Source organism: Galeopterus variegatus, unplaced genomic scaffold (genome assembly GCF_000696425.1).
Source record: "Galeopterus variegatus unplaced genomic scaffold, G_variegatus-3.0.2 Scaffold2556, whole genome shotgun sequence".
Taxonomy (NCBI): Eukaryota; Metazoa; Chordata; class Mammalia; order Dermoptera; family Cynocephalidae; genus Galeopterus; species Galeopterus variegatus.
This window is the reverse complement of record NW_007728667.1, coordinates 5303-24684: the sequence shown is the minus strand read 5'-3', so window position 1 is coordinate 24684 and position 19382 is coordinate 5303.

Sequence of the window (19382 nt, the reverse complement as noted above, 5' to 3'; positions counted from 1 at the left end):
CAGCGAGGGGAGAAAAAAATATAAATTTCTTGGTATCGAAATGTACCATGGTTATGTAAGATGTTAATATTATGGGAAGCTGAGTAAAGAATATAAAGAATAAAATAAAATAAAATAATTAATAATGAATAATTTAAAGACTAAGAATGAAAATAAAACTTTTAGAAAAATATAAGAATACAGGTATTCTATTATAAGCAACAGAAATGGACTAATGCAGTGGATTTTTCACCCTCCAGTTCTGATCAAGTCATCACTCTTGAAGAGCCTATGTTAAACAAGAAGAAATCAAAAACCTCATCTTCTGCTTTACAAAAACCTCATCTTCTGCTTTAAGAAACTAGAAAAGAACCTATTAAATCCAAAGCAAGCAATAAAGATTAATGAAGTAATAAATATGAAAGTGGAAATTAGTGAAATAGAGAAAAAGTTGGTTTTGTGAAAGGATCAATAAAATTTGTGGAATATACTAAAAAGCATATGTACTTCACAGGGCCTGGTTTTCCAAAGCCTTGCAGTTTCAAATATTGACCTTGTGGAGGACTGGAAATTTTCCTCAGGCTGTAAGTCTCTGGTGTAAGATAAAGATTTGTGGTGTAGCAAGGTTGCTGGCTCAAGGACAGACTAGTTACTGATTGTTATGTAAATATACTGAGAAATTGCTGTAAGAAGGAATGTTTGCTAAGATCAAGCTTTTGTTAATTGCCTTACTGGAATGTCATCTGGCTTGTTTCACTGAAAGTTAACAGCCTATATTGTTAAATTATAACCCCACCTATGTTCTCTTCCTGTAACTTCCTGGTCTGGAAAATAAATGCAGGAAGAGAACCCCAATTTGGGGTTAATTTCCCAAGGAAGGGTTCCCAAGGAAGGGAAGTTAACCACTTCGGGGCTTCTCACTGCTCAGAAGAGATGGGCTTTGAGTAATCCTTTGTATCTCCATCACCCAGGGGAAGAAGAGTGACAAATCTATGGGGGGCAAAGCAACAGCAATATATAATGATATGATGTGTATGTATTAAACTACACATCTAACTGCAATCAAACTCCAGCTCCCAAAGAACAAAATGCTGCAAATTCTAAATTTTTGTAGAGAATATGTGAGTATCTTAATTTTATGAATTCCATCTGCTCTGCAGGATGACTGAAGAGGAAGGCTTGCATTCCCTTACCTTGTATTGTTGCTCACCTTCTAGTCAAAGCACGGCTCTGCTTCCCAAACTTCCTCCAACCTCCACTCCCTTCTTGGGTTTCCCTTTGACCAAGCTGCCACATGGCCTTGGTTTGACCTGGGGCTTCCCAAGCCACGTTACTCAGTCTTTGTTCCCAGGATCAAGTGAGCGCAACTCCTCTCACTGCTTGGCCACTGCCTGGTGGCTGCCATTTGCTGAAAGTGCAAACTTGTGAAAAGCCCTTGAGGTTCTGGAAAAAGGTGCCATCAACATCGGTTCCTTGTTACTGCCATCAGTATCTTTGATGTCTCCCCCTGCCAACCTTTTCTTACCCCTCTCTAGAGGACCATCTCCTTCCTTGCCAGGGCTTTCAGCCTTCATTTATACCAGAAATGATTTTCTCAGTCTCTCCACAAAAGTCCAGGAATAGAGGAACTGGAATTTCATTCATAATTGGCCACAGTGTGGTACGAGTACATGTTCTACATAGTTGACATAAATGCATCTTCCAACAAAAACGAGCCACTGCTATCACTGGACTGGGCACAAAGCTTACTTTGGAATGATCAGTGATGTGATTACCAGAAAGTCAATGTGTCAAGGAGTGACTTAGAGTACTTTACTGGATGGGGAAATGAAGATCGGTTTGTTTTATTCATGGTGTGTATGAGTGGGTACTTCTGCATATGTGTGATTTCCTTCCTTTGTAAAGGAGCTAGTTTCTGAAATGGAGAGTGCCAGCCTCCAAGGGGATAATTAGGATTTTAACAGCTTGCTGTGAATGGGAAATTTCATTTCTCTAAGTAGTGAAAAGTGCATGCTAATAGTTATCCCAGCCATTAGTTAGTCTGCCAAAGATTTCTATCAGACTTAGACATTTAGATAGATGTTCCAACAAGCACTGCAATCAGCAAGACCTGTAAAGACTTCTGGAGCAAATCAATGTGTACCTGATGCATTTTCTTTTCTTTTCGTTTTTTTTTTTTGTCTTTTTTGTGACTGGTAAGGGGACCACAACCCTTGGTTTGGTGTCGCCCGCACCGGTGCTCAGCCAGTGAGTGCACCGGCCATTCCTATATAGGATCCGAACCTGCAGTGGGAGCGTCACTGTGCTCCCAGCACTGCACTCTCCCGAGTGCGCCACGGGGCTGGCCCTACCTGATGCATTTTCTAAGCATGTTTGTTTTTCAGATTCATAACTTAGTTTGTTGTCAGAGTAGCCCTTTTATTCCTCCCGATTTTCTATTAAATCCTTCAAGGTGGCTGTTCCAAATTCTTTTGATTCTTCTCAAAGAAGTTCTGACCTACTCCACCCCCCACAGATGACCTCCACACCTAATTTACTGAGAAGGTCAAGGCCTCAGCTTTCCTCTCCACCATCTCAATTTTGTCTGAATCATCATCCACCCTTTGCCTTTTTCATCTCCTTTCTCCCCATTTCCAGAGAAGTCACCTCCGATCTTTGTTCCCAAAGCTAACCTACTCTGAGGTTCTTGAGAATAATTTACTAATAATTCGCCACCTCCATCTCCATCTTCCATTATCTCCCTCTTTCTGGCATCTTTAGGTCGTCATTCTCTAGCTCCTTGAAAACATACCCTGACGTCCCGACTGCAAAAGCCTGTACCATGCACGACCCTGCTTCTCTACAGATCACTAACCTATTGTTCTTCCCTTCACAAACATATTTCTGGAAAGCGTAGGCTATAATCAATTCCTCCACTTTCTCTATCTGCTTTCTACTTCTCAATCCCTTGCAATCTGGAATCGTCACACTTTATATTAAAACTGGCCTCTCAAAAGTTATCAATAAACTGCCTATTTTCCAGATCCAAAGACATCATCCTGCTTATCTCTGGAACACACAACACCCATGACTGTGGGCCGTGCTTAGAAAAGAAGGGACAGTGAGATTAGGGAGTGAGAGGGAGGTAAATAAATTCCAGGAAAGGGAAGTTTTTGCATGCAGCCATCGAAGAGGTAAAGTTGAGTTAAACACACCAGGGACTTGGACTTTTTTTCTTTTTGTTGAAGGCAGAGGGGGCAGGGTTGGCTCCCAGGCTTTTGCTGTCAGAACCAGGTCAATGGGTTCTGTACATTCCTGGTGGGTTTGGGGCAGCATTACCTGGGTAGACAAATAGCCATGCGGTTTTTGCTTTGGGGAAAGGAGTTAGACAGATACCCCAGAACCCACAGGGAGGTTTCCCCTTACTTTGTGAATTTAGGAATATTGACAATACTCACCCCAAGTTTTTCTAATTTCAAGAACCTTGGTTATTTCAGATCCAAAACTATACCTAGGAGTGAAAGATAACATTGAATGCTCTGTTCAGATGCTAATCACGGTTCTCATAACACCACACTATTCCTCTCTCTAGCCTTTCTCTCTCACTGGCTCATCTGTTGCATGGGCTGTAAAAGTCAAAACATCCCAAGGTTCCTCTTCAAGCTGATTCCTATTCTCTCAGTACACCTACCCTTGATTTCTCATTCATTCCCATGCTTTCTGGAATCTTGGTGAACCTGCCTGCTTCTTTAGTGTGACCAAGAGTATACAAGGTCCTAGGAGGTACAGTTTATCTTGGATTATTTTGAAAGGTATACAAGCCTGCATCAGACTGCCCTTCCCTAATTCACCAATTTGGAAGGTTGTGGGTGGTGGCGGCAGCCACATTCCTTCATGTTAGAAATTACATAATCAGTTCCTACAGAAACAATAATGCTCATTCCACAGGTCCCTTGATGTGGCTACATTCTTTCATTGTTCAGCCTACTTCCAAGACCTTTCATTCAAAGCAAGTCTCCAAGTCACATACCAGAGGGCCTGTTCCTTTAAGAGGCTCCAGATGCATTAACATGCAATGATACCTAATGAGGACATGTGGAAGGAACGATGGCATTAGAAAATTATCATTTGGCCACCACCCCAGTAATAATTTCTTCATCAATAAAAGCTAAAATGAATGGGCAAAAGTATGAAGAGAAACAGGGTATCTATATAATCTCAAAGTATCCCCCAATAAGATACTTATTAAAAGGTAAAAATAGTAATTTTACAGAGGAGAATCTGGCAGATAGCATCTTAATGAAGTGATCAAAGGAAACATCAGCATTCATGGGACAAATAAGCATCAGTGTCTCTTGCCAAGAAGCGCCGAGAAGGCCATAACATTGCTTCCAGAATATTCCTGACAAAAATGTATGACTGGAATCTAATCATGAGCAAACATCAGAGAAAACCAAACTGAGGAACACTCCACAAAACAACTAGCTTGTGCTCTTAGAAAAATGTCAAGTTCAGGCCAGCCCAGTGGCGCACTCGGTAGAGTGCGGCACTTGGGAGTGTGGCGGCGCTCCCGCCGAGGGTTCGGATCCCATATAGAGACCGGTCCGCTCACTGGTTGAGCGTGGTGTGGGCGCGACACCTGTTGCCGATCACGAAAAAAAGACAAAAAGGAAAAAAAAATGTCAAGTTCACAAAAGAAAGAATGAGGAATTGTTTCAGATTAAAAGGGGTTAAAGAAACATGACAACTAAATGTGACATATGATTCCATTTTGGATCCTGACCCACAAAAAGTATATTAGCGGGCAATTGGCAATCTGAATAAGGTTTGTAGATCAGAAAAAAATTGTGTGTGTGCAGAGAGGGAATAATAAAGCAAGTGAGGTAAAGTATTAACATTTGGGGTATTTGGGAAGAGTATATGGGAATTCTTTGTACCATTTTTGCAACTCGTCAGTCTGAAATTATTTCATAATATAAGGCTTAAAAACATCTCATAATAATAACACTAATATTTATTGAAGACAATGGATACTTATCAAGAGCTTACTAAGTATTCTTCAAAGTATTTTATGTGTATAATCTCTCTTAATCTTCACATTAAGCCTGTGCGGTGGATAAAAATTAAAGATGAAGAAATAGGTTTACAGAGGTTAAAAACTTGGCCGAAGTCATACTGTTAACAGTGATCGAGCCATAATTTAAACAGAGGCTGTCTGATTCCAGAGCTAATGTACTTAACCTCTGTGTCATGTATGTAATTACTGAAGATTGCTCGGATAAGTCAGCCAGCTGGCTGGGAAGCTCAGCTCTCTGGAAAATTTTTCAATGATACCACATCATATAGATATAACTGGGTGGCTGAGACTAGATGCACAGTTTTTAAACACAGTTTTAAACAGGGGTAGGGAAGAGACTAATACTTCTTACTTATATCCTGTTCTTTGTCCTTCCTGGGACACATGGGAAGTCTACACTTCCCAGCTCTCTTGTTACTAGGCAAGGCCATTTGACTAGTTCTAGCCAACAATATGTGAGCAGAAGTGATGTGCATCACTTCTGAAGTGAAGCATGTAAGGGCCAATGTGGCCCTTCTATGCTTTCTCTTCCCCTTTGAAGGTGACTATGAAGTCCACAAGTTAAAGTGGCAGAGCCACAAGATGGAAATAACTTGGATCCTGGAATCACTGCATGAAAGACAGATGTCTGAGAAAATCACCTTACCCCTGTTGGATTTCGTATGAACAAGAAATAAATCTTCTGTTAAATTAAGCCACTGAGCTGTCAGGGTAGCCTAGCCTAGCTTACATAGGCTACAAGGGCTTAAATGTCTGCTGTGGCTTGCCCACCAATTGAGATGAGTATAGTAGCTGGGGGTGAGTCTAAGAGAAGATTCTAGTGGAGGGGGACTATGTTAAACTGGGGATGCATGTCCCATTATGGGAGGAGAGGTGCTACTCAGATCTAGCTCATTATTTTATGAAATAATTAAGGGCCAGCATTGCCAGATTTTAATTGAATATTTTTTTTCAAGAAAAGCTGGAAATCTAGGTTTTCATGTGAAACTTCCCATTTTTAAATGTTGGCGATCGATACAGATGAACAATAACAAAAATAAAAAACAGACATTCTTGCTGTTTCCCAAGCATCACAGGCATGTTTCTGCCTCTTGCTGTGCCTTCTGCTTTCCCCCTACATACCTGCAAGCCTTTTTCCTTCTCCTCTTTAGGTCTTTGTCCTACTGTCACCTTCTCAGTAAGTCCTTTCCTGACCACCCTCTTTAGAACTGCAACATCTCCTCCTTCCCACTGGTACTCTCTCCCTCTTCTTTTTCTTTTGCCTCTGACCTATTTATCACCTTCTAAAATAATAGATTTAAAAACTCACTGATTTACCTCCTCATTTCCTAGCACTGTAATCAAAGTGTATGAGGGTGAGGATTCCACCCCCCACCCCCATTTTGTTCACTGTTATATGCCAAATGCTTAGAGTAGTACCGGGCAAACAGTAAGTGCTCAACAAATATTTGTTAAGTAAATGAATTTTAAAACATCCCACCCTGTGGTTCAGACAAGGCACATCTGGAGATTTTGTTCAATTCAGGGACCGTCAGTTCACAACTTCTGTTTTAGACCCTTACCGAGCACTCCTTGGAAAAGAGTGCTATTTAGAGTTGCAAGCAATTTCCTGCCTCCCACAAAGTCGGTCTGATTTATTTTGTTCTGGGATATAGACCACAATGGGCTTTAAGGAAAGTCTTGTAACTTCCAGGGAGCCTCATGCCTGCCTGTGTCCTCACAGAATACTGGGACAGCAGTCTGCTTTTCATCTTGTCTCTACTGTAAATCTTAGATTTATTCACACCCAAATTTCCATCTCAGTTCTGGCTTGTAGACCAGTTCTGGTCCTCAGAGTTACATGAACTCAAATACATTCCTTTTTGCTTATTAAGTTGGTTAATAAGTTGAATTTCTGTCACTGTGAATGAAGGAGTCCTGACCAGTAGACTGTGACTTGGGCAAGCTGTTTCACATTTATGAGTCTGTTTCTTCACTTATGAAAAGGAGGGGGTCAGATTAGATGAGCACTAAACTCTCTTCCAGAATTTTAACATTTTAGAATTCTGACACAATGAAGGCCCCCTTCCCCTCTATGGAGTCTAACCTTTTCTGACTGTGGATGAAGTAGGTTCCCTGGAACCACACAGCACTCTACGCCCCCAGCACCACCAACCCCTTTGACCATAATTGACCTATGGTGTCTACTGCTCCCATCTTTTTGGGGGATTGGTTGTTCTTGCTACATGTTCAGAACCTGCCCCTGTTGATATAACCACCTGCATTTCACTTCTAGTGATTCCAACATGGTCCTTGTTAGCACATTTTTCTTCTCTCTGACTCCAACTGCTTTTTGCTTCCCTGGGCCACACTTGGGCATGAAATTAACAACAACAATTAATATCTATGGAATGTTACTCAAGTGCCAGGGACTTAGTGCTTTACATAAATAGTTTTGTATGAGGCAACTACTCTTTGATCTAGAACATTCCTTTCCCAGACAACTCATGGCTCTCCCTCATCTCCTTCAAGTCCTTGCTCAAATATTGCTTTCTCAGTGAGGTCTATCCTGACCACCTGTGTCTGTGCCTCCTTCCCCACAGCTCCTGTTTTCCCTGCTCCTTTTGTTCCCATAGCACTTATCTTCCAACACACTATGCTATGTGATTTATTGTACGTACTAACAGTGTTTTCTGTCTGTCTGCTCCCACTAGAATGTAAACTCTATAAGGGTAGGATCTTTATTTTGTTTACTTCTGTCTCCCAACCCCTAGAACAGTACCTGGCATATAGTTCAATAAAGATCTGCAGAGAAAATAATCCTCATTTTACAGATGAGGAAACTGAGGCAATATAGGAAGTAACTATCCCATGTTACATAGCCAGCAAGTGGCAGAGGTTGGGTTCAAACCCAGGCCATCTGATATCTTTTTACCACTACCCTTTCTTTGTGTGAACTGGGTGTCCCCACACACAGATCCAGCTTCCTTAGGCACATCCCATGGCCACTCTTCCCAGGGGCCCTGTCACATCCTGGGGCACTGGGAGAGGACAGAGTGTGTGTCCCAACCCTAAATGAACTGGTGGATCTTCCTCCTCTTTCAGCTCAACCCCCATCCTTTCCCCAGACACCCCCCCCACCACTTCCAGAATATGTAATATAATATCCTCAATGAGATTACACTTCCATTTAGGCCAGGAAAATAATTTATCTTCTTGAAGTACTAGCTTTCCACCCCTCCTGAGGCCAGGAAATAGAAGGGTTGGCATTGTCTTCTAATAAGGAGGTGAGATATCCACATAGCAAAAACGAAGTAGCTCTGAGTGTGTGCGTGTGTATGAGTGTGTGTGCATGGGTGTGTGCGCGTGTGATGAACACGCCTTTCTTTCTTTTTTTTTTTTTTAAAAAGATGACCAGTAAGGGGATCGCAACCCTTGGCTTGGTGTCGTCCGCACCGCGCTCAGCCAGTGAGCGCACTGGCCATCCCTATATAGAATCCGAACCCGTGGTGGGAGCGCCACTGCGCTCCCAGCGCTGGACTCTCTCGAGTGCGCCACTGGGTCGGCCCCAAAACACTCCTTTCATACCCTGAGCACCCCTTCCCAAACTAGCTGTAATATCCTCTTCTCTTAATTCCAGCCCCCACATCCCGCCATGCTGCTAACACCTGCTGCAACACCTCTGAATGGAACAGCTTGCCCAAGTGCGCCTTTCAAGAGGGCAAGTGTGAAAAACATTGTCTTATTTTGGCTGATATCCCCCCAGTGTTTCCTCAGTGCATCCAGCTGCAGCATGTGTTTAAAGCCTCCAGGGAAAACAACTCCTCCACATTTGGTGAGAAAGTATTGTTTTTCCTTTGTGCTCCCTCACTCCTGCCCATCGGGTAAGGGATAGGGTGCATGTGGTGATGTTCTGAAACAAAGGAGCGTGGGGCCTGCTGCAAAGACCACAGTAAGCGGAGGGGGGTGGAAAGGCCTTCGGTGACTGAGTCAGCACCTCGCAGTGCGGCACTTCCCCACCTCCCATCTAGAAAAGCAACACTGTGAATATTGCAGGGAGGGGGAGGCAGCACACTCCCTTAATCCTAGCCTTCTAAAAAGACCCTGGCACTTATCGGAAAAGACATCTATCCCACATGACCAGGCTGGGAAGGATGCCTTTCCATCCGCCAGTGTTTCCTGTCTTTCTAGTGATTTCCTACCTCGATGATTGACAAGTATTTTTAGATGCTGGATATTGATTAGAAAAACCAAACCCTGTTGTGATCCTTTCACAGCTGGGCCCTTCATGTTCCCTCTCTGAGCAAGTGGCAGCCAGGCCCAGTGTGATCAAAGAGGAGGAAGCTGAATGCAACATCACCCCCGAGGAAAGGAAACTAGGCCAGGGGCCTAGAGAGGCTGTGTACTGTGCCCAGAGCTCCTCAGTGACCCAGTCATAGGCATAGGAGAGGCAGACCGGCGCAAGAGCCTGGGCAGAGCCCTGAAAACCAGAGCAGGCAGATCTGAGATAGGGAGGATCCCTTTTACTGGCCTCCCTTTTCCTCTCAGGCAAATTGGGAGGCTTGGGGAAAAAAATCCCCTGCCAGAATTGCCCTGGGTAAACCACACGTCTGTGCACTCCCAGTGATCTCACTGTAAAGGGAAGGGGTATGCAATAGGTACCTCTGCAATGCCGCAGCATCGAGGCTGATGCAAGGCAGGAGGGGCCGAGTCTCATGAAGCTGAACTATATCACTTAAGGCTCCCAGAGGTGGCAACACTGTGCTGTCTGGACCAGTGGTTCTTAAACTTGAGAGTGCATCAGACTCACCTGGAGGGCTTGCTAAAGCATGGACTGCTGCTCTCTCCTCCACCCTCTACCCTGACCCCCAGCTGCCTTTCGACTCTGAGAATTTGCTTCTCTAACAAGTTCCTAGATGCTGCTGTTACTGTGTGGGGAGCACATGTTGTGAAGCACTGCCCAGCAAGGGAAGCCCTCTGAGGTGTAGGTCACCTGGGTGCAGCAGAGCCAGCCAGGGTTGCAGCCTCAGGATGCCTACCCTTCCCTCCTACCTGTAGGGGTCAGCCTGGTTCTGCCTTGGCCCAGAGGAAGCACCAGGATAACAAGTTAACTCCTGATAACATGCTCCCATTTCCTGAATGGGCCTGGGTCTGGGGCCCTTGGCTGGAGACCACCTTTAGTCTGAGTGTCCCCAGCCTGAGCTGGCGAGGGCTTTACTACCTGAAAGAGGACAGCTCCACTTGTGCTGGCCTCCCAAAGGTGGGGAGTGTGTCTCACTTGCCTTAGTGTTCCCGGTACTAGCAAAGTGGCTGGCTGAGCAGCAGGGCGCAATTGATGCTCCACAATCGAGCCTGAATATTTGTGCAAGAGCTAGTGAAAGAGAAGGGCAGAAAGTGATGGAATGAATTTTAAGCATGGTCAATCTGAAAGGCACACTGACCATTGTTTCTAAAAAGCAAGAGTGTCTTCTGAAGCTGAGTGATGCTGACTTTCTGCCCTGTGAAGCTGCACATGACTTCACAAGGCTCAAGATCCGACGGCCAGAGGGCTGGCGGAGCAAAACCCAGCCAGCAGGGGGAGCCTCTGCCTTTAATACCTTAGGCTCTTAGCTCCAAGGAAAGCATTCCCAGTCCCTCCATTCTTATTCTAAAAAGAAAAATCCTGTTATATGCCTTAAACCTTTTAAAAACAAGGTGAGAGTAAATAAACAACACCCGAAAAACTTCCCAAGCTACATGAAAGTCTTCTATTTGTGAAGCAATCAGAGATAGCCTACCAAATCCAGAGTAGACTGCTCCAACAGGTAACAACTCTTCCAGTAGGAAAGATCTGCCCAGTGTGGGAGAGCAAGACATTCAGGGGACATGGAAGGAGCAGCAGAGGTTCCGAGAGAGGCAGAATGTGTTTTGGGGGAAAAGAGAGAAGACTAGGCTGATTGGAAAGGAGGATTCCTCTAGCAGTCAGATCATCTATCCTTGTATACCCAGTTTTCCATGTCCAACAGATTTCTGTCCAACCTCCAAATATTTAGAAAAAGTGAAAGTGGTACCACATGGGTCCCACTTTCAATAGGGGAGGACTTCCGGTTGGGTCTGTAAGGGTGGCCCTGCGCTGTTGGCTCCGTTCCTGCCCTCTCTCAAAATTCCTTTTGTGATGGTGGGGCATGATCAGGATTTAAGGACACACCGTGGGTATAGGACAGACAACTTCAAGTGATGCAGGTGGAGATCAACCCACAACGGACCCTAAAAGCAACAAGTGACCCTCATTAGCAACATATTCTGTCACCTGTACTGCTAACTGGACACATAATTGAAATGTTAGCATCATTGTATGGCATTTTCACTAAAGCAGTTCTTCAAGCTTTTTATCAACACTTCACCAAAACCGATCATCCTCTTGTATTGTCAATCTGCTTTAATAGTGTCATTACTTACAAAGTCAGCTAAACAAGGACGTTTCTAGTTGTTTTTCTCTCTTTCCCTACCACAAGAAGTCCTGATTATTCTTCCTCTTAAATGATCCCTGTCCTTTCCCTTCCATGGCCTCTAGTCAGGATTCATCTGGATGACTACCAGTCTCTGTCTTCTCTAATTCCATCCTCAACACGAATTCCAGATGATCTAAAATTCATATTTAATCCTGGAGTTCCCCTGCTTAAAAACCATTGATAGCTCCTCAGTGCCTGTAGAATATAAGGCTGCATTGCTTTCAGGAATGAATAAATGAATGAGTGAACAAATAGAAACAAACAAATGGAGAAAAGGAATTGGTAATAAGAAAGTTTTTTTAGAATTCCAGTCTTTTGGGAGACCACCCACTGTGATCCTGTAAGCCCTACCATGCCCTGGAGTTGAATTCCAATCAACACAGGGAAATAAAACTTGTATTTAAAACATTTTATGCCATTGTTTACTTTGAAAACTTCCTGCAAACCCAGCCAGGTATGCATCTCCTTTTCTTCCCCACTCTCCTTACAGATTCCAAAGGCACTTTGCACTGCTTCCTAAGATTTACACTAATGAGAAAGGAGGTGCCCCATGGTCAGCCCCATGAGGATAGCAGACCCAGAGGTCCTTTCTGTAGTCAGCCGGGTGTGTACTTACTATAGATTTTCTCTTCTATCCCTGCCAGCCTCTAGCTGATGAAAACAATGTGGTCTCAGAAGTGAGGAAATATTTCCTCTTTTAACACAGGCCCTTGTTTTATACTCACCCTAGAAAAACCTTTTTCTGAATGCACGCACTGTGTAATTTCTTATAAAAACTGCAGTTACTGCGGTTTTGTCTGTAATATCTACATTTTGGAGGTGGTAGACCTTTGCACTACACTTGACAGGGGCCAACAAGTAGTCACTTGTGGTGTCCCTGATGCTATGACTGGAGTGTCTCAGGGGTGAGATGAGGAGGAGCTGGCTTTGTGTTTACGCCCCCGGGCAACCATCATGTTTACTGTCTCTTTGGTCAGCTTCCAAACCAGCAGCACCGCACCCGTTACCAGGGAACTCCATGGCTGGTTGTGGATGGCCTGGCCTGCTAGTTGTGAGGAATTGTTACCTCTAGCTTGAGCAATTGGTGGTTTCATTTGAGGAGCAGCTTTACAATTGCACATCAGGGTTTCGCCTGACAAAAATCCTTAAAGCTCAATGAGGTGGTGAAACTGAAAGGTGTGGCAGGTTTCAGACTGTCTGCTCTTCTTGTTGAGTGACTAATAATATTGTTGACTCAAGCCATTTGGGTTTGTTGAGATCTTACTGTGTGTTTGGTATTGATCTAGGCTTCAGGGACCCATAGATAAGATATGGTGATCGAGGAGTGATGGATATGTGAGCAGGTAAATGAAATACAGAGTCATATGGCTAGAAAGCCAGCAGGCAAGAGTAAAGTGCTGTGGAGGGTGGGGGACACAGGAGTGCAGAGTGCAGTCGTAGATAAGATATGGTGATCGAGGAGTGATGGATATGTGAGCAGGTAAATGAAATACAGAGTCTTATGGCTAGAAAGCCAGCAGGCAAGAGTAAAGTGCTGTGGAGGGTGGGGGAAACAGGAGTGCAGAGTGCAGTCAGGGAAGGTTTGTGGAATAGTTGATATTTGAGTTGGATATAAAAAGCAAGGAAGAACATTTTAAGAACAGTATGTGCCAGATGCTGTCCTTGATGCTTTACCCGCATTGACTCATTTAATTCTCATAACAGCCCTTTGAGAAAGGAACTATTATTATTTCCATTTTATCAATGAGGAAGCAGAGGCCAGTGGAGGCTATATCACTTCCCTAAGGTCATATAGCTAGTAAGTGAAGAAGCTGGGACTTCAGATACTGCTAGGTACATAGTAAGCACTTAGTAAATGTTACTATCATTTATTATTATGATCATCAAATCCAGGGCTGCTGCCTATAAAACCCATGCCCTTGGCTACTGTGTTATCATGGCTCCAACAGCATGTGAGAGGAACATATCTCTGGGCCTTACCCAGTATCACTGGAGGCATGGGTTCTTTTTAGTGGTATTCTTATAGTTCTGAGTTAAAACTTAGAGCCTTGTCTAAATTATGAAGAAGGCAGAGTTGGTCTTTGGCTCCCATGGGTACAGGAGTGAGCCTGTCTCCCTCTTTTACACTCTGCTTCCTTCAGGCTGCTCCTCCTGCTGTTTCCCTGCTTTTGAAAAATCTGTTTCTTAGTTAAGAATCAGACATTTTAGGTCAGAATCTTGGAACCTGAAATATGGAAAAAGCCATGGAGATCATTTAGTTCAGCTTCTTGATTTTACAAATGCAAAAACTGTGGCTGAATTAATCAAGATTCTTTTTGCTGCAAGTGACAGAACTTAATTTAATGAACTATAGAAATGATCCCTGAAAGTATAGTCTTGACAGAACCTAATTTAAACTATTCAGCTGAAAAAGGGAGATATATTAGCTTTTGGGAGTGGAATTAGCCTCCAGGATTGTAGAAAATGTTGCTAGTTTATTTGTGTTCTCTCTTTAATCTCAAATCTTTTGTCTTTGCTCCAGAAGGTGATTGCTTCAATTGTTCCCAGTACAGTTGGAATTCCTTTTTGGTTGGTAGAAGATACGGCCACAGGAAACCCCAGGCTTACATCATTCCATATTAATGATTTCAGATGAATGAGAAAATGCTTCTCTCCTTGTTTCAGTATATATAAATCCCAGGGAAAGGCTCTGATTGGCCAGTATGGGTCACATGGCTTCTTCTTGAACCAATCACTGTGGCCAAGAGGATGTGCTAAAATGATTCACCAGACCTGTGTCTCATGACATTCTGGTGTGAAGATGGGGTAGAGTGGCAGTGGCAGGTATTATGCAGAGCAGCCCCCCAGAATCATATGTGGCTTTATGGAAGAAGGAGGGTTGCTTTTACCAGAAGGGCAGCGAGGTAGTCAGCTTTCTAGAAAAGACAGTCCCAATGATCACCACCTCCTGGTATCTACGCCTTCATGTTATCTCCTCCCTTTGAGTGTGAGCTGGACCTAGTGACTCACTTCTAATGAATAAAATATGGGGAAAGTGATGGGCTATCACTTCTGAGATTATTTTACGAAAGTCTGTAATCTCTCTCCCTCTCTGATGAAGCCAGCTGCCATATTGTAAGCTGCTCTATGGAAAGACCTATATGTCAAGGAACTATTAGTTGCCTCTTGCCAATAGCCAGCAAGGAGCTGAGACTCTCAGTCCAACAGCCCACAAGGAACTGAATCCTGCCAGTAATGCTGAGTGAGCTTGGGATTGGAACCTTCCCCATGCGAGCCTTAAGATGAAAGCAGACCTGGCCCACACCTTGATTGCAGCCTTGTGAGAGGCCCTAAGCTGGATGATCCGGTTAAGTCACCCCCAAATTCCTGACCCACGGAAACTGTGAGATAGTAAATGTGTGTTACTTTAAGTTGCTAAACTTTGCAGTAATCTGTTATACAGCAACAGAAGACTAATACAGGGCAAAACGACATTGAGCAGACAGAAAACATGCATAGGCAGCCACCACGGAACCTACCAGAACACAAAATACCATCATTGTTCTGCTTCTAAATATCCTAAGCTTTTCTTCTCAGACTTTTCCTTTGAGTCCTGTCTTCCTCCCTGCCTAGATTATCTTTTTTTCCTTCACACCTTTTATTTCTTCCTGTTCTCCACCCTTTCATAAGCACCAGCAGGAAAGGGAAATGTGTTAAGAAACCAGCAATAATGAGGGCCTACTATGTGTCAAGCACTTTGCAGACCACTTTCCATGCTTGATCTCATTTATTCTTTTGTGTGTGTGTGTGTGTGTGTGTGTGTGTGTGTGTGTGTGTGTGTGTGTTTGGCTGGCATAGGGATCAAACCCTGGACTTTAGTGTTTCCTTTTTTTTTTTTTCCTTTTTGTCTTTTTTACTGACCAGTAATGGGATCGCAACCCTTGGTGTCGCGCCCGTACTGGTGACCGGCAATGGGATCGCAACCCTCGGTGTTGCGCCCGCACCGCGCTCAGCCAGTGAGCGGGAACCGGTCTCCACATGGGATCCGAACCCTCGGTGGGAGCGCCACCGCGCTCCCAAGCGGCACACTCTCCAGTGCGCCACCGGGCCGGCCCTAGTGTTTCCTTTTTTAAAATTTTATTTTATTTGTTTTGGAGGCTGGCCAGTACAGGGATACAAATCCTCGACCTTGGTTTTATCAACACCATGCTCTAACCAGCTGAGCTAACTGGCCAGCCCTGATTTCATTTAGTCATTTCTCCAAACCCTATGAAGCTGGTTTTATTAGTTCTATTCTACAGATAAGAAAATTGAGGTCTGCAAAGTTGACATAACTTGCTCAAGATTACTCATCTAGGAAGTGGCAGCACTGGGACATAAACAGAGCACATTCATTTCACTGCAGCATGCTGCATCCTGGCAGGCGGTAATTGTTTTTATCCAATAATAGGCCCACTTGTACCTGCTGGTGGGTTTGATGACTCCAACATCAGGCCTTCACTCAGAGAGGGCTGACCCGTTTGATTGTACAGCTTTCACTGAATTACTCTGTTCTTTTCTCTCTGGGCCAACAGGTAAGTTTCTAACCAGACCTGCTGCCAGTGAAACAAGTCCCCCGGGAAGGAATCCCTTCTTCACTCTCCAAGTCAAATTGCTTCTGTGCTAACCAAAGGCTGAGCATGCCAGGGAGGGCACAGTGCCATCTGCTCCCACAGGAGCTGTGACAGCCCTTGTTTATTCAGGAGGGCTGCCCATCCAGCGGAGGAGGCTCACCAGGAATTTTAGGGCTCAGAGAGAGTGTCCTGGGCTTCCACATCAAGAAGCAGGAAACTCCAGTCTTGGCTTCCCTGCTATACCATACAGAGACATGTGTGCGAGTGGAGAGGCTCGGATTGCAAATATAACTGATTCCTTCACCAAGATGACTGAACAAGAGACCAAGACAGAGACTAGATGATATATAGGCCTAATTTCAGAGACAGAGAAAAGTAATTTCCCTGAAATGCTATTCTGTACTATGGCGGTCACAGCTGAACTGCTGAGGGAAGCATTTTTAGAACATCACAGAGGGGACGGTCATAGGTCTAAACCTTTAAAGAGTACATTTTTTAAAGGTCAATTGCTTTTTCCCTGGAGGGGCTTTCTACTAATAGGAAATACAGAGATGGGTAATTAATAATCATGATGTTGAGAAAGTGGCCTGAAAAGGGAAAAAAATACTTGGAATCAGCTTCTCATCCAAGATATGGCTTTCCCTTTCCCTGCATTGCTCTGATCCAGGGATACAGTGATGCCTCACTCAGGTTTCCAGACCTCAGCTCCCAAGGTCCTGAAATACAAGACTTGCACTTGTATTTCAGCATAAATCCAATTTATAGAACAAGGAATCACATTTTAGCAGTGCCCACTAAAAGGGACATGTATCATAATTTCTTTTGCCTCTTATTTGTATTTTTAATATTCTTTATTAATTGCCACAATCTTTTTCCTCATGACAAATGTGATGTATTCATGGACCCAATATTGAGCATAGACCTGCTATATATTAGAACATTAATTAAAAAAATTTGCAAAGGAATTGGATGTATGAGGTTTGAAGGCAGAACATCTGCCTTCCCATTTCTGAGAAAGGCACCCATTTTTTAAAAAAATTTTTATTTCAATGATAATGTTTAATGTTGTGGAGCAATAGTGAATTGGACTGGCCCTGTGACAATTTACGTAGTAATAATCATGGCTCTCTAATTTTATTTCTGGAGTTCCTTAATAAGGATACAATCTATAAGAAAAGCTGTATGCCATGAGATATTTATATATCAGATAGTATTGTGTGTAATAGCAAAAATTGAGATCATCCGAAATGTCCAACAACCACAGAAATATTTAGCGAATTATAGTATGTCCACTTGCCTGAATATTCTCCATCCATCAGAAATGCTTATGATATAAAACTGAAAAAAATGAAAATTATGGATATACTAGATAACAATTTTTCAAATGTGCACAGAAAAGAAAACCTATGAAAAAATACATTAAAATGCTAACAGTGATGATATGAATAGTTTTTTTCTTTTCCTATGTTACAAAATTTTTTAATATGATTGCTTTTTGTTTTTTTGTTTTTTATTTTTTTATTTATTTTTATCAATTTTTAAAAATGTTTTGTTTTGGGCCAGCCCGGTGGCACACTGCTGTAGTGTGCCGCTTGGGAAGCGCGGTGGCGCTCCCGCCGAGGGTTTGGATCCCACATCCAGACCGNTGAGGGTTGCGATCTGTTGCCGGTCACGAAAAAAGAGACAAAAAGACAAAAAAAAAAAAAAGTTTTGTTTTTATTGATTATGAGTATTCATGGGGTACAAAGCAAATTGTCACCACTCATGCCTAAGATGTGATGGCCCAATGCATGCTGGCAGCATGTCCTGTGATTATAACCCATGTCCCCCGCCCAATTATCTCCTCAATTATCCCCAACCTCCCTCCCCATCCCCCTTTCCCCACTCCACTTTGTATTCCTAGGTATGTTCTCTCCTTCTGCAAGTCCAATGAACCACCGTGGTCTTTCTTTTCTTTCTTCTTTATCTCTTAGCTCCCACTTATGAGAGAGTACATACAGTATTTATTCCTCTGTGCTTTGCTTATTTCACTCAATATAAGTTTCTCCAAGCTCATCCATGTTGTTGCAATTGGGAGAATTTCATTCTTTTTTATGGCATAGTAGTAATCCATGGTGTATTTTTTACCACATTTTCCTTATCCAATCATCCATTGATGGACATTTAGGTTGGTTCCATATCTTGGTTATTGTGAACAGAGCTACAATGAACATGGGAGTGCAGGTATCCCTTTGACATGGTGATTTCCATTCCTTTGGATATATACCTGCAAGTGGGATTGCTAGATCATATACAGGAGTCATATGTAGGATCTATCTGTAGTTGTCTGAGAAACCTCTATACTGTTTTCCATAGTGGTTGTACTAATTTACAGTCCCACCAACAGCATAAGAGCATTCCCTTCTCTCTGCATCCTCACCCACATTTGTTATTCTCATTCTTTTTGATTATAGCCAGTCTAAGTGGGATGAGATGATATCTCAGTGTAGTTTTAATTTGCATTTCCCTGATGACTAGTGATGTTGAGCATTTTTTCATGTACCTATTGGCCACTTGTATGTCTTCCTTTGAAAAATGTCCATTCAGTTCCTTTGCCCATTTTTTAATTGGGTTATTTGTTTTTTTACTGTATAATTGCTTGAGTTCCTTGTATATTATGGATATATTATGGATATTAATCCCTTGTTGGATGAATAGTTAGCAAAAACTTTCTCCCACTCTGTAGGTTGTCATTTCACTCTGTTGATTGTTTCCTTTGCTGTGTAGAAGCTTTTCAGTTTGATGTAGTCCATTTGTTTATTTTTCCTTTTGTTGCTTGTGTTTTTGGGCTCATGTTCATAAAGTCTGTGCCCAGACCTACTTCCTGAAGTGTTTCACCTATGTTTTCCTTCAGTAATTTTAAAGTTTCAGGTCTTATTCTTAAGTCTTTAATCCATTTTGAGTTGATTTTAGTATATGGTGAGGTGCATGTCTAGTTTCATTCTTCTGCATATGGATATCCAAGTTTCCCAGCACCATTTATTGAAGAGGCAGTCTTTTCCCCAATGTATGTTTTTGTTCCCTTTGTCAAATATCAGATTGCTGTAAGCCTGAGGGGTGATTTCTGGGTTCTCTATTCTGCTCCACTGGTCTGAGTGTCTTTATGTGCCAGTACCATGCTGTTTTGGTTACTGTAGCTTTGTAGTATAATTTGAAGTCGAGTAGTGTTATGCCTCTGGCTTTACGTTTTTTGCTCAGGATTGCTCTGGCTCTTCAGGGTCTTTTGCTGTTTCATATGAATGTTGA